General features: G+C 39.9%; 1 protein-coding gene across 5 annotated transcripts in view; it reads left to right on the plus strand.

The window, feature by feature from the left end:
- The window catches only part of Pcca (propionyl-CoA carboxylase subunit alpha), a 402,547-nt gene that overhangs the window by 351,100 nt on the left and 35,268 nt on the right, over positions 1 to 16,179 (plus strand). The gene's annotated exons all lie outside the window — the stretch shown is intronic.

Raw genomic sequence — 16,179 nt, forward strand, 5'->3', positions numbered from 1 at the left:
TCCATCTGTAAAATGTTCATCCCAGGATGGTTGCCATAGGCTTACTTTACCTTCTGAATAACGTGTTACAGAATAGATCATGCTCAAGACATCGAGGCAGGGCAAGACTGCTATATTGGAGAGTGAAATTAGTTTTTTTTTTTTTTTTAGGACAACATGTACAGTCTGATAAATCTTATTAGTTGTCTTAAGAGGCAAGAATCAATTATTTGTGAACTGAGTGCTCTTCCAAACACTGTACATTATTTTTACAATATTATAGAGGTATGTTTTCCAGTTATACCCAGTGACTTGAGCAGCCATTGCATTGTAGCTTGAGGATGCTTCCATGAGCATTTCCTTTTCTAACCCAGAAGCTCCTTTCTGAGTTGCAATCACTCCCCACTCCCAGTGTCAGCCCTGGAAACCACTACCAACATATTATTTAATTTGTAAAAATTTATTTTGTGGTGCTGGGGGTGGAACCCAGGGCCAGGCACACTAGGTGAAAGCAGTCTACTCTAAGCAACACTCCTAGCCCCTGCTAACATTTTATGTGCATTAACTAAGGTACTTCGGGAAACAGTCCTATGCTGTAGATGACTGTCATCATCTTAGTTTTATAGTGTGAAGAAAGTGAGGCTCTAAAAGCTCTCTATAAACGGTTTCGAATGACCAAGTCCAGATTGTCAGGATCCAGAGCTCTCTTACTAAAAATTTGAGTATGCCTCAGACATAGCTGTACAGTTTACAAGGTCTCAGAATTCTTGACTCAGTAGATATGGGATGGGACCCGAAAGTTTGAATTTTTAGTAAGTTCCAAGCTGATGTCTATACTACTGATCACTAAACCCTGCATTAAAGACCACTGGTCAATATTTGGTGGCAAGCATTTGGTGACATGGTCACTCTTGTGATTGATCTCTTTTGTGTGTCTGTACCATACAGCGTGTGTGTGTGTGTGTGTGTGTGTGTGTGTCTTTTTTTTTTTTGAGACAGAGTCTTGCTATGCAGTTCAGGCTGGTCTCGAGCTCACCTTGTAGCCCAGGCTGGTCTCATTCTTGATTTTTTTTTATTATTATGGAGAAAAAGAAAAAAAACAGAAGTAGGGTACAAGTTATACAGAATTTCAGAAAAAATAAACAATAGGAAATCACTACTTAATAGATTACATATTGTTATCTTAGAAATAGCTGTTCAAGTTACAAAATTAAAGCATGTAAAGTGGACTTTCAAACAGTGAGACTGGAAACAGTTTTGTTCAATGATCCAACAAAACTCAGTAATATGGTTATCTATCTTATACACTTAAATATATATGTGGTTATATTCTTTAGAGCACTTTCTTTTCCTTTCTTTTGTACAATGACAATTACACATTTTGGGTTTTATTACTCCCACAGTTCTTATTACTTTTTTTTGAAGAGAGTAAAACCAAATGTGACATAACAGAACACAGTCAGTCAAATCAGAAGGATGAACATAATAGATAATGTAAAAACAAAATACTAGGTGATCAACAATGGTTACCATACTGCCTCTTGCTATCTTAAAAAGAATTGCCTATATCATCAGTTATAATAAAATTGAACAAAACAGTAAAGAATAAAATCAAAATTGGAGACATTACAGGGCTTTAAAAGAAGATAATAGTCAACCAGAATGGGTGTCATAATGAATCTTATTGTCTTTGCAGTTGTTGCCTATACTTTCGAACTTAATAGAGGAATATCAGTCAAAACAAGATGGTGAGGGCTATACAGGGTTTCAAATCAAGTTAATAGGAAATCAAAGTGGGTTACTATAGTGTATCCTGCTATTTTTTTATTTTTCCCTTAATTAAAAAGAAAAATTAAAAAGTAATTAATTTAAAAAAAGAGAGACTGAGATAAAAGAGGGCATAACAACAAAACAGTGCAGGTCAAAACATAACCATTTAAGCAAAATAGTGTTTCACCACAAGACATCCTGACATAAAAGTAGTTACCATAATGTCTCTTTCCTTGAAATCTTTGAGTGTAACTTCGTATACTGTAGCACCAAACATATCAAGACAATGTAAAGCCACTCAAGAGCATGACAGTATTACAGGGTATTTAGAACCAACTATCAGAAAATGAACAATGGTTTCTGTATAATCTCCTTGTCTATAAAAGTTTTTGTTTATATGATCACATATAATAAAATCCAATAAGATACAACTGTTAAGACCGATGAAGACAGAAGAATAAAAGCTTGGTGGGACTTCAAAGCAAGATGATATACTAAATCAGCACTAGCTAGCTATTATGATATCTTGTTTTCTCCAGAATAGCTATTCCTACCATCCAGTCTTCTCTGCCTGATTTCTGTTGAGCTCTTTTTCTGTCCTTAGTTGTCAGCTTGTCTTCTTCATTTCACTTTCTGCTCCATTCATTGTGGCCTCTCTGCCACTGTTTCTGAAGTCTTGGTATTTTCCTTTTTTAGGATATCCTGCAGTATTCTCTGTAGAGTTGAGTTGGTGGTTGCAAATTCCCCTCGTTCCTCTTTATCCTGGGAGCACCTTGTTTTTCCATCAATTTCTAGGGACTGTTGTGCAGGATATATCAATCTTGGCTGGAGGTTGTTGTCTTTCAAAGCTTGAATTATTTCCCCCCGCTCTTCGTGATTTGATGGTTTGTGCCGAGAAGTCTGCTGTAATTCTGATGGGTGTTTCCTTGTAAGTGATCTGTTTCTTGTCTCTGACGGCTTTTAGTATTCTGTTCTTATATTGGATTTCTGGAATTTTGATTATTATATGCCTGGGTATAGCTCTGTTTGGGTGGTAGTTGGCTGGGGTCCTTTACACCTCATACATCTGAGTATCTTTACCTTTTGCTAAATTAGGGAAATTCTCTTGGATTATTTCTGTGAATAGCTTTTGTAGTCCATTTGTTTGTATCCCTACTTCTTCTTTTATGTTCTTAATTCTTAAGTTATAGATCCTCTTATCATCTTCTAGCCTTTGTATTATTGCTGTTTGTTTTCTTGTTATTTTTAAGAAGTTTTTCATTTCATGCTCCCATATTACAAGTCTGCCCTCCAATTCAGATAACTATCCTTAGTTTCTTTCAAGCTGTTATGCCAGCTTTCAATAGAGATTTTAGTTTCCTGATAATCTCTTTGAACCTGCTTCACGTATTCTATGTTTTCTCTATTTTCTCCATCAAACAATTCTCCCCTTTTTTTCTGTTCTTCCATTCCACCATCTTTTTTTTCTTGGGCAGTGCTTAGCATTTCTCTGTTCTACTTATATCTTGCTTTATTTCGTTAAATACTTCACTTTTGAACTCGTCTATGAGGCTCTGGAGTTATCGCTTTATGTCTATTGGTGCTGTGTCTGATGTTGCATGTTTTCTGTCTTCCTTTGCCTTTCCCTTTTCTGGATCAGTGTTCTCAGGATTGGGGATTGAGGACCCTTTCTTGTTGCTTCCTCTTCCCATACTTTTTGTTCCTTCCATACAAGCAAATGTAGGAGGCCTAATTTTTTTTTCTTTTTTTCGGTTACAGTTTGTTTGAATTGTGCCGTCTAGGTGTTCCCACCCACTGCAGTATAATAAGGAGACACAGACCTGGGCAGCCTCTGCTGGGCCCACCCCTCCAGGTCACCCTACTGAAGGCTTCACCACTAGGGTGCACCTCCAGGCGCTGGGTCCTGGTTTGGGCTAGCCTACTGGGTCTTAGTCAGCTGAGTCACCCAGGCCAGGCATTCCCCACCAATCCCACTTGAGAGGGGAATATGTGACTGAAGTCACTATAGCGCTCTGTTCCGGCAAGTCTGCCCGGTCCCAGTATGTCCTTTGCTGGAGCCTCCTACTCTATGAAAGGGTCCCCGTTCTACTCACTCTCTGCAAGTCAATGTAAGGCTCCCTGCTAGTCCAGCTCTCAACTCCGATAGCAGATTCCTGCTCTCAGAACTTTCACACGTCTCTCTCTCTGCCCTGAAGATTTGGACACAGCAGCAGCAGCAGAAAATTCAAATTGTGGCTTCCAGAGGCACGGGTTCTAGCTTCTGCGCTGAGATTTTATCTGTTCCTGTTATAGCACCAGGATTGGATTTCCAGTTGGTTTCTCTTAGGTTAGTTCATTCCTGGGTCGGCAGGGTGTATTTCCCCTTGCTTAGGACTCCTTGTACCACAGCATTTCTGGATTCTAAGCGGGGTATCTCAGAGAGCCTCCGTAGCTGCTGCTATCTATCCGCCATGTTCTTCCGGCCTGGTCTCATTCTTAATGATCCAGTGATCCTTCTGCTTCAGCCTCCTGAGTGCTGGGATTATGGCATGTGCCTCTACACTCGTCTTGTACCATAGTTTTTTGGTGGGTTTTTTTTTTTTTTTAATGTTGTTGTTACTGGAATGAAACTCATGACCTTGCGTTTGCCAGGCAGGCACTTGTGCCACTGAGCTAAATCCCTGGCCCTATCATACAGTTTTGAAAAGAAAATACTGACCTACATACATACATTGTTTAATGATAGGTACATGTTCTGAGAAATGGACACTTCGGTGATTTCATTGTGCAAACATTATAGAGTGTACTTAATCAAATTAAGACAACTGTAATGTCATAGGTGGTGTGATCTTGTGGGACCACTGTCCAGTATGCAGTTTATCATTGAGATAGACAACTTAATGTGACGCATGACTGTACTGTTAATTCTAAGGGAATTAAATGTATTATGAAACTGAACAATGAGCATAACACTGTTTGAAAGGAAATGTTTTCAAGGGGAGAAATGATATTGCTGCCATGTGCATCTTTGATTCTTTTTGTAACTAATTTGAAAGAACATCACGTGACTTTGCTATTTTCATTTTCAAATTTTTTAAAAGCAAACAGCTATTCAGAATAGCAAGAAGCAGCCCAAACTTTGTTCTTATGCCCCTAGTTATAGGCAAAAAAGAAAAGGATAATTTATCAAAAAAAGAAGGAGAAAAAAGGAATGAATGAAAAGAAAGTACTGGGTCTGGGGATTTAGCCCAGTGGCATAAGCGCCTACCTTGCAAGCACGAGTTCCCGAGTTTGATCCCCGGTACCGATTAAAAAAAAAAAAAAAAAGAAAGAAAGTACTGATGCACAATGAACAGCTGCAAAATGCTGCCCTTGGGATGAAGGTTAACTCAATTGAAAAATAACAGCCAGAGCTCACACTCTTAATAACTTTTTTTAGCCCTGGAGAAAGTGCCTCCACTTAATGTAGTTGCTTGGCAGAAGGTGCTGCAGTTTAGTAGCTGCTCCACAGGAGGCCACGGATTGAAAGCTCTCTGTTTATGCAAGCTCGTTTGCATTTGTAATACTGTTATTTTAAATCTCCCCAAATGTAAATATTTGGGGCTCTTTTCCCCTATTTTTAAAATAAAAATATTTTAAGCAACATGTCTAGAAGGAGAAGACTGCAGTGGCCTCTGATTCTCCCTGAGAGATAAAGTGGGCTCATTAGATGGCTCTGATGGTGATGCTAAGTTGCAACCCCTGGAGAACCTGGGCCAAGGTCAACTGGAGGTCCCATTGCAGACATGTGTGGAATGCAGAAGAAGAATGTTTTAGAAAAGCTTCATTTACTTGGAGAGGAAGCGGTTGGGTATGCCTTACAAAAATCCAGGAGTTTCCTGCTTGGACTGCCACTGAGCTGAGCAGCACCATGGAGAAAGCAGAACCAGAAGGTGCTTGCCATCCCCCAGGGTCAACTGCATGCCGCTAACACCCCTGAAACTTCTGACCAGGCAGACTCACCCAGTGTTCCCAGACCTTCAGAGGCCTGTTGGCTGCACACCAGATATGAGCAGCCGGCTCAGCTACCCTGCTGGCCAGTGTTGTATCCCTTTCCCAACCCCCATGGTTCCAGCACACCCTCTGCTGGTGAGCCCTCTGTGCATGTCTAACCCCACACTGAAAGGAGAACTAATGCTCTTGAAGGCAGCTGGGTTCTGAGGGACACCTGAGACCTAAATCGAACTGTGCCCCACCCCTACTCCAGTTTTCTCAAATCTCCACTCATCCTTTTTATGAGTCATCCTTTTTATGGCTTAAGTTGGGATAATGTAGAACCAAACAAAATCGAGGCCGCTGCAGCATTGGTCATCCTCACACTTGCAACTTCCACTCTTCATGGCCCCTGAGTGTTGCTTGAATATAGCAAATAGAGCAAATGTTGACACTTCGTCATCTTTCCCATGACATGATACATATCAGTAGATGCTGCCATGCTCTCCAGTGTGCCTGCTTTCAGCTTCCCTTTAAAGTATGCCTGCATAATTGGAGACAGACCTGTGGCATTCATAGTAGACAGCATGAAAGAAAGCACACATTTAAGAAGTCATCTCTTGGAAGCCAGCCTGGAATATATGAGACACTGGCTTTTAAAAAAATTTTTTAAGAAAGAAAAAAGAGTAAGGCAGATATGGTGGTACACATCTGTAATCCCAGCTCTCAGGATACTAAATCAGGGGGATAGCTTCAACTTTGAGGTCAACCTGGGCTATATAGTTAGTTCAAGACCAGTCTAGAACCAGCTGTTTGGTTGCAACCAGAATTGTGAAGAGAATTACGTTTGTGAACCAAGGTACTAATGTAGTGAGATCCTGTTTCTAAATAAAGAGTTATCCCTTAAGACAGGGATATTTTAAATAAAGTAATAGATGATGGTATATTTCCTGATTTTCTAGTACCCCATCATTTTCACAGAACATTATAAGGGCTACATTTGACATTAACTTCCCTATGACATAGATGAGCTAAACTTCTAGGGTAGGTAATCTTGACTTCAGATTTGAAATTCCTTCAACACATTACAACATGGTAAAGACTTCCAGCCTTAGCTCCTGGTAAACCCTTCTGCTTGGTCAGCTGGCTTCCTGTGATCCTAAGTGTTTCCTATTTCCACATCTTTTTTTTTTTTTTTTTTTGTCTTTTTCCTTTTTATCGGTACCAGGGATCGAACTCATGACTGCCTGCTTGCAAGGCAGGCGCTTATGCCACTGAGCTAAATCCTCAGCCCCTTTATTTCCACATCTTGACTTGTACAACGTCTACTTCTAGAAAACTCAGTTTCTTCTATCCTTTTTCCTGCCTTCTACTGTTGATAGGAATCAAACCCAGGGACTTGTGCATGCATCCAAGTGGTAAGCAAGCACCCTGCCACTGAGCTGTACCTCTACTCTTTTCAGATTTATTTTACCCCAAGATTTATTACATATCCTTCTCCTTCTAGCAGCCATAGCCCCTTCCTCTGAAATGCTATAGTACTTCACTTGCTCAACACATCGAGTTAGAGAAAATCAGTATTAGAAGATTCTCAGTAGGGGCTGGGGATTTAGCTCAGCGGCATAAGCGCCTGCCTTGTAAGCAGGCAGTCATGAGTTCGATCCCTGGTACCGATAAAAATGAAAAAGACAAAAAAAAAAGAAGATTCTCAGTAGAGACATTTTGCCTCCCCAAGAGATATCTGGCAATGTCTGAAGACCTTTTTGGTTATCAACACTGGGGGGATACTATGGCACATAGTGGGGAGAAGACTGAGTTGCTTCTAACCATCATAGCAAGGGCAGGATGGCACTGCAATGAACACTTATCCTATCTTTGTGTTTGAAGAAACCTGTCCGGTCAGGCATGGTGGTAACAGTACTGTTCTTCGGGTATATAAAGGAATGTTGTTGTCTTATGTTGAGGAAATACACACCAATGTATTATTAACAACTTACTAAAATGATTCAGAAGAAAACAATTATATGTAAATGTTGGGGAAAGAAAGAGAATAAAGCCACATTTGGGGATTCTCTACAGTGGTGTGTATTGGTAGCTACAGCATTTGGGAGGATAAGATAGGAGGATTGCAAGTTTGATTCCAACCTGAGTACCCAGTCTCAAATTAAAAGCTGCCATGGTGCCACTGAGAATCCTGGGCTTAGAGTTTCTAAATGGAACCGAGATAATGTAAGAATCTTACATCTTTGTAATACTTGGCGAGGGTATCTTAGATATACCTGAGTGATAAAAAGCTTACTAGCTTCCTAATTCACAGATACACATTCTGTTGTTGAGAACTTGATTAGAAATTGCCTCCCTTGGGGGCTGGAGATTTAGCTCAGCGGCATAAGTGCCTGCCTTGCAAGCAGGCAGTCGTGAGTTTGAACCCCGGAACCGATAAGGAAAAAGACCAAAAAAAAAAAAAAAAAACGCAATTGCCTCCCTGGGCCAGGGTGTAGCTCAGTGGCAGAGTACTTACCTAGCATGTGTTCAGTCCCCTGCACCTGAAAAAAATCATCTCCCTAGAAATCTGCATTCTTGTAAGTGGCAAGGCACTAGAAATCTCTTCCTTCTCCCACACAGAGGCCCTTCAGGGAGCTTTCTGTTATTCCAGGCAGTCCTCACAGTAGACCCCACGTGTACACCTGGTTCCATGATTTCTCTGCATGTGCATGTCCCCAAATGTGATTGTATGCTTGCTGATGCCGGAGACAGTCTCATTCAGCTTCACATCAATTATTTAGCTAGTGCAGTTCATTTATACTGGTCATAGAAAAGGTCAGCTCTCTGAAGTGGCCAGCAACATGGAAAAGATACCAGGTTTTGTCAGTGGGCTATCAATTGTAGTGCTACATATTATCTCTGATATTTTTGCTAATTGTCTTTAAGGCAAAGATGGGTTCTCATAATTTATAAAGACTGTGAGAAAAGTCTTTATTTGTAGATCAGGTGGATTGCTCAGTATTACGTGGAGTGCTTCTCATTTATGACTTCACAGTAGAGAAAATATCTTTTATTGCTCTGCTGTCCAGTTTGTTGGGTTAATTTGGGAGAGATAATGTCAGTGACCTGGCGCTGTGCCAACTTCCAATTAGCACTCCTTGTAATCTCTGATTTCACTTTAAAAGTAATTACTGTGGATTTTCTCAGCTACCCTGAACATAGCATATACACTTTTGATATTACATTTATTTCTCTTATCTAAAAGAAAAATCTTCTTTAGGTTTCTTTAACATTTTTAAATTACTTTGAAATAATTTTAGAGTTAACTGGAAAAGTTGCAAAAACAGTAGGACCATTATTCAGTTTCACTCAGAACCCCTAAATGTGGCTTTATTCCCTCTCTTTCTTTCCCCAACATTTACATATAATTGTTTTCTTCTGAATCATTTTACCAAGTTGCTAATAATACATTAGTGTGTGTTTCATCAACATAAGACAACAGTATTCCTTTATATATACGCAGAACAGTACTGTTACCAAAACCTGGAAATTAACAATATTGATACAGTCCTGTTATCTAATCTACAAACCTTTTAAATTTTGTCAGTTTTCCTACTATAAAACTATTGACTTTTTTAGCAGAAAAAACAAAATGCCCTTTTCTGGTTGGCCCTACTTCAGAGTCACACACTGTGTTCAGTTTTCATTGCCTTCTGTCTCCTTTAATCTGGAACCATTCTATCTTTGTCTTTGTGATTTTGACATTTCTAATAACAAGCCATTATTTTATCAGAAATCCTGCAAGAGATTTAGCTCAGCAACGTAAGCAACCAGCCTGGCAAGCGTGAGGTTGTGAGTTCAACCCCTGGGACCAAAAATAAAAAAGAAGTCCCATCATATGAGTGGTGTTTCCTTGTAATCAACTGGTTGTACATTTTGGGTTGGAATGCAACAGAAGCACTGTTGTGTCCTCAGTGCTTCCTGTTAGGAGGCACATGTTTCTCTTTGTTCTATTCCTAGTACTTAGATTTCTTGGTTAAACTAATGTTGGAATGTTCTCTCCCATGAAGTTACTGCTTCCCTTTTCCAATTGACTGGTAAGGGAAATAGATGCTTCAGCTGATAATTTGAACATAATCTAGTGAATGATAAAACAGCGTACAGGCCACAAAACTGGCCATGAAAGCCGGCCAGTGGATGTCCCCACCCACATGTTCAGGGGAGGCTTTGAATGGTGACACCACACTCTGACTTAAGGAATGATTATGAGTCAATCAAGCAAAGGAAAGTGGGGAAGATATTCTAGAATATGAAACTGTGAATCCAGCCATGAAGTTTAGGAAAACACACTGTCTGGCAGCTGGAGTTCCAGGCCTGATCTTACAGATCTTATGGAATCCAAGATAACAGACTCAAAGTACTCAGTCTATAGGGAGCCGGAAATGAAGGCTCTGTTCTTGTGTCTCAGATCTGGGCTCCCTTTCTTTTCTGTTTCTTACTTTGTTTTCCCAGAATTAACACGGAGTCAGTTATATGGAAATAGTAGGAAAGTGAGGGGTTAGGGAGAGAAATCATAGTATTTGCCAGTCACATTAGTTACATCATCATGGTGTTCAGTTTGATAACACTAGAAATTGGTTTCCTTCTCATAAATGCTAAAAGTCATCTTTGAAAAAAATTATATTGCTATTTTTCTCTCACTTCTTCAGTATGAAAACTAGGCTAAAGCTGAGTGTGGTAGTACAGCCCTCTAATCCAACCCTGGGGAGGCCGAAGCAAAAGGATCATGGATTCAAGGGCAGGCTGGACTACATAGAGAATCCCAGGCCAGCCTAGGTTACAGAGCAAGATGCTGGAGAAAGCAGGCAAGCAAGCAAGCAAAAGAGAGAGACAGAGTAAAAGGAAGAGAAGGAGAAAGGAAGAAAAGGAAGGACAGAAAGGGAAGGAGGGACATGGATCAGTGGTGGGGAGTATGCCAGCGTATGCCAGGCCTTGGATTTAATCCTACTTTGGGGGAGGAGTGTGCAAAAAATAAGCAAAAATCATGCATACAAAATAGAAGTTCACCTGGCTTTAGCCCTCAAGTACATTTCTGAGAAACCACTGTTTTAGAACTGTAAATTTTGTACCAGTAAAGCAGAGTCATTACTCTGTTCTCTTTGATAGCCAGCAATTTAAAATGTTTTATTTTAGTAGCAGCAAGTACTTACTCACCAAAGTCTATAGTAGCAGAGATAATTAGACCTGCCAGGACTTTTTCCAGGCTCCTGTCAAGAAATTCCTGTCATTCTCCAAAAGTCTTCAGTTAAATTCCTGCCAAGTCATTTCCTCTGTTCTTCTACCCATGAGATCATCCTTGTGAGGTGAACAGGGGTGATAATTGTCAGCAAGAAAAGGGTTAGAGACTGTGTCTAAATTCCAATGACATCCAGACAAAAATAAATTTTTAGAAGAATTCAGTGAGGTTTCCAAGATATGGTAAATTTTTCTCTTAAAAGCCATCAAGGGGTAAAGAACTCTGAAATTCTATGCTTCAGTTTTCATAGCTGTCTGCCATTTGCCTCCTCTTGCCGAGGTGGAGATGTGTAGGCTGACCCAAGTAAGTGTAGTTTTTCTCTTTTCATTCACAAATATTGAGTGTTTTCTATGTACCAGGCACTATAAACTCTATCCTCATGGAGGTTACTGTCTGGTAAAGAAGATGGGGGTGGGGGGAGAAAAAGAACAAAGGGGAGGAGACTGGGAAGGGGAGGGGACAGGAGAGGAGAGGAGAGGGAGTATTAACCAGAAATAGCCATAGCCGTATTAGTGACTGAAGAACCTTAAAATGAAAGTTCATTTGGACAAATGATATTCTTTTTTACTCAAATTCATGTACTCTACTACTGTTTTAAACAGTCAGTGGCATTTAGTGTATTCACATTGTTGTGCCACCAAGGTCTCTGTCAGTTCCCTAACAACTTCTTTACCCTAAAGGGAAACTCCCTATCCCATTAAGTAGGACTTCTTACTCTACTCTGGAAACCACTAGCCTGCTTCTGTCCCTGAGTTTCCTGTTCTAGATGTTCATATAAATGGAACCACATCCTGGGTGACTTTTGTGTCTGGATGCTTTCACTTAATATTTTTGAGATTGATGTGGCATATATCAATACTGCATTCCTGCATTCCTTAAAATAGAATACTATTCTAGTTTAAACTATCACACTGTTTAAATTATGCTTAAAAATTAACTCCTCCCTTTTGAGTTGTTTCAGAGTGATATTTCCTGAGGTGAATGTAGTTTAATGTTAGTATATTTCCTTACAATGGGGAAAATCCTGCCTTCTGTCTGCCCTTGTGTCTTGTCAAACCTCTTAACAAGGCATTGATTCTGTTTCTGGTTCCAACAACTTGGCAATGACTACTAACAAGAATTCTTCAGCATTGTGTGTGAAATCACTGATGTCAGTTCCTGCTGTTGTGAAAGACTGAGTTGTGGTAACATGGAAACATATGGAGGCTTTTCACCAAGTCATAAAATTACAGATGTGCAGCCAGTGCAAGGAAAGCTAAGAATCTGCTTCTTTTTGCTCAGCATAGAAGTGCTTCACTGAGTCTCAGTATCCTCAGCCTGTGTTGTGCCCAAAAGAGGCTTAGAAAAGCAGCTTTCTTCTTTGTCAGCAGCTGTGTGCTTATTGCCCTGGGAGGAAGTGGTTGTCCATTGGGCATCAGGCAGGGAGAAATGGCTGCTCTGCCCACTCCTGGGACCAGACATCAGCCTCGGGGATGTGTGGGTGATGCGAGCATTTAACGTTCTACACACTCTCTTCTGGTCTGTGCCCCATTCGTTCTTGGACACAACTCCATTTTACATCTCCACAGTACTGGCCAAGCCCTGTTACTGGCAGGGTAATGGGCGAGCTGGAGGAGGCTGTCATGTGGACTTTTGTGTCAGGACACAGGGTCCCTTATTGAAGTTAGCTCCCTTTGCCTGCATCCTCTGCTCGCCCAAGAACCAATGTTTCTAGGTGTTCCAAAGTAGGCTTATGAAGGCTGCATCCATATTTCCATCACAAAGCACATTTGTCCCATCCTATCCAGTGATGAAAACAAGACAAAGCATGTGTGGCCTTTGTCATACTTCCCAGTGTAAACAGACTCTAATAAAATGACCTTAAAATGGTTTTTCATTTCACAGGAGACTTTTTCAGAATACCACAGTAGAAGCAAAGAGAAAACTTTGTCATCTGTTTCTAATTTATATTGCTTGAAACTTTCCCAGGGTGTGGGGAATTTACTGTCGCCTCACTAGAAATGTCTAATAAAGAGTTTTGAAAGAGAGAACATGGAGGATAGATAAGAACAGCTATGGAGGCTCTCTGAGATACCCCACTTAGAATCCAGGAATCGTGTGGTGCGAGGAGTCCTAAGCAAGGGGAGATATACCCTGCGGACCCAGGAATGAACTAAGCTGAGAGAAACCAACTGGAAATGCAATCCCGGTGCTATAACAGGAACAGATAAAATCTCAGCGCGGAAGCTGGAACCCGCACCACTGGAAGCCGCGATTTGAATTTCCTGCTGTCGCCGCTGGGTCCAAATCCACATGGCAGGGAGAGAGACACGTGAAAGCTCTGAGAGTGGGAATCGGCGCACGGAGTTGAGAGTGGGACTGGCAGGGAGCACTGCATTGACCTGCGGTGAGTGAGCGGAACGGGGACCCTTCCATAGCAAAGGACATTCTGGGGCCAGGCAGACTAGCCAGAACAGGATGCTGCAGTGACTTTAGTTGCATATTCCCCTCTCAAGTGGGATTGGTGCAGAGCGCTTGGCCTGGGTGGCTCAGCTGACTAAGACCCAGTATGCTAGCCCAAACCAGGTCCCAGCACCTGGTGGTATACCTAGCAGTGAAGCCTTCGGTAGGTTGACCTGGAGGGGCGGGCCCAGCAAAGGCTGCCCAGGTCTGTGTCTCCCTTGTACACTGCAGTGGGCGGTAACACCTAGCCGGTGGATTCAAACAAACTGTAACCAACAAAGAAAAAAACTGAGCCTCCTATATACGCTTGTATGGAAGGAACAAAAACTATGGGAAGAGGGAGCTACAAGAAAGGGTCCTCAGTCCTCAATCCTGAGAACACTGATCCAGGAAAGTGCAAAGGAAGACAGAAAACATGCAATATCAGACATGGCACCAATAGACATAAAGTGATATCTCCAGAGCCTCATAGATGAGTTCAAAAGTGAAGTATTTAATGAAATAAAACAAGATATAAGTAGAATAGTTAGAGAAATGCTAAGCACTGCCCAAGAAAAAACAGATAGTGGAATAGAAGAACAGAAAAAAAGGGGAGAATTGTTTGATGGAGAAAATAGAGAAAACATAGAATACGTGTAGCAGGTTCAAAGAGATTATCAGGAAACTAAAAACTATCGAAAGCTGGCATAAAAGCTTGAAAGAAACTAAGGATAGATTACAGGAATTGGAGGGCAGATTTGTAATGTGGTAGCATGAAATGAAAAACTTCCTAAAAATAACAAGAAAACAAACAGCAATAATACAAAGGCTAGAAGATGATAAGAGGATCTATAACTTAAGAATAAGAACATAAAAGAAAAAGTAGGGACACAAACAAATGGACTACAAAAGCTATTCACAGAAATAATCCAAGAGAATTTCCCTAATTTAGCAAAAGGTAAAGATACTCAGATGTATGAGGCATACAGGACCCCAGCCACCTACAACCCAAACAGCACTACCCCCAAGCATATAATAATCAAAATTCCAGAAATCCAATATAAGAACAGAATATTAGAGGCTGGGGATTTAGTTCAGCGGCATAAGCACCTGCCTTGCAAGCAGGCAGTTGTGACTTCAATCCCTGGTACTGATAAAAAGGAAAAAGACCAAAAAAAAAAAAAAAAAAAAAAATTAAAAACTGTCAGAGACAAGAAACAGATCACTTACAAGGGACCCATCAGATTTACAGCAGACTTCTTGGCACAAACCATCAAATCACAAAGAGCGTAGAGGGAAATAATTCAAGCTTTGAAAGATAATAACCTGCAGCCAAGATTGATATATCCTGCACAACTGTCCCTAGAAATTGATGGAAAAACAAGGTGCACCCACAATAAAGAGGAAGTAGGGGAATTTGCAACCACCAATTCAACTCTACAGAGAATATTGCAGGATATTCTACAAAAAAAAAATACCAAGATTCCAGAAACCATGGCACAGAGGCCACAATGAATGGAGCAGAAAGCCAAATGAAGAAGACAAACTGACAACTAACGACAGAAAAAGAACTCAACAGAAATGAGGCAGAGAAGATTGGATGGTAGGAACAGCTATTTTGGAGAAAATAAGACATCATAATAGTGCTGATTTAGTATCATCTTGCTTTGAAGTCCCATCAAGCTTTTATTCTTCTGTCTCCATCTGTCTTAACAGGTTGTATCTTATTGGATTTTATTATATGTGATCATATAAACAAAAACTTTTATAGACAGTGAGATTATACAGAAACCATTGTTCATTTTCTGATAGTTGGTTCTAAATACCCTGTAATACTGTCATTCTCTTGAATGGTTTTACATTGTTTGATATGTTTGGTGCTATAGTATACAAAGTTATACTCAAAGATTTCAAGGAAAGAGACACTATGGTAACTACTTTTATATCAGTATATCTTGTGGTGAAACACTATTTTGCTTAAATGGTTGTTTTGACCTGCGCTGTTTTGTTGTTATGCCCTCTTTTATCTCAACCTCTTTTTTTTAATTATTTACTTTTTTATTTTTATCTTTTTAATCTAGGGAAAAATAAATAAAAAATAGCAGGATATATTATAGTAACCCACTTTGATTTCCTATTAACTTGATTCGAAACTCTGTATTGCCCTCACCATCTTGTTTTGACTGATTTTCCTCTATTCTGCTTTGCTTGATAGTACCAAGTTCGAAAGTATAGGCAACAACTGCAAAGACAATAAGATTCATTATGACGCCCATTCTGGTTGACTATTATCTTCTTTTAAAGTCCTCTAATGTCTCCAATGTTTTGATTTTATTCTTTACTGTTTTTGTTCAATTTTATTATAACTGATGATATAGGCAATTCTTTTTAAGATAGCAAGAGGCAGTATGGTAACCATTGTTGATCACCTTGTATTTTGTTTTTACATTATGTATTATGTCCATCCTTTTGATTTGACTGACTCTGTTCGGTTATGTCACATTTGGTTTTACTCTCTTCAAAAAAAAGTAATAAGAACTGTGGGAGTAATAAAACCCAAAATGTGTAATTGTCATTGTACAAAAGAAAGGAAACAAAGTGCTCTAAAGGATATAACTGCATGTATATTTAAGTGTATAAGATAGATAACCATATTACTGAATTTTGTTGGATTATTGAACAGAACTGTTTGCAGTCTTACTGTTTGAAAGTCCACTTTATTTGCTTTAATTTTGTAACTTGAACAGCTATTTCTAAGATGATAATATGTAATCTAT

Source organism: Cavia porcellus, unplaced genomic scaffold, assembly GCF_034190915.1.
Source record: "Cavia porcellus strain 051 isolate PalLab524CR breed Dunkin Hartley unplaced genomic scaffold, mCavPor4.1 scaffold_4, whole genome shotgun sequence".
Taxonomy (NCBI): domain Eukaryota; kingdom Metazoa; phylum Chordata; class Mammalia; order Rodentia; family Caviidae; genus Cavia; species Cavia porcellus.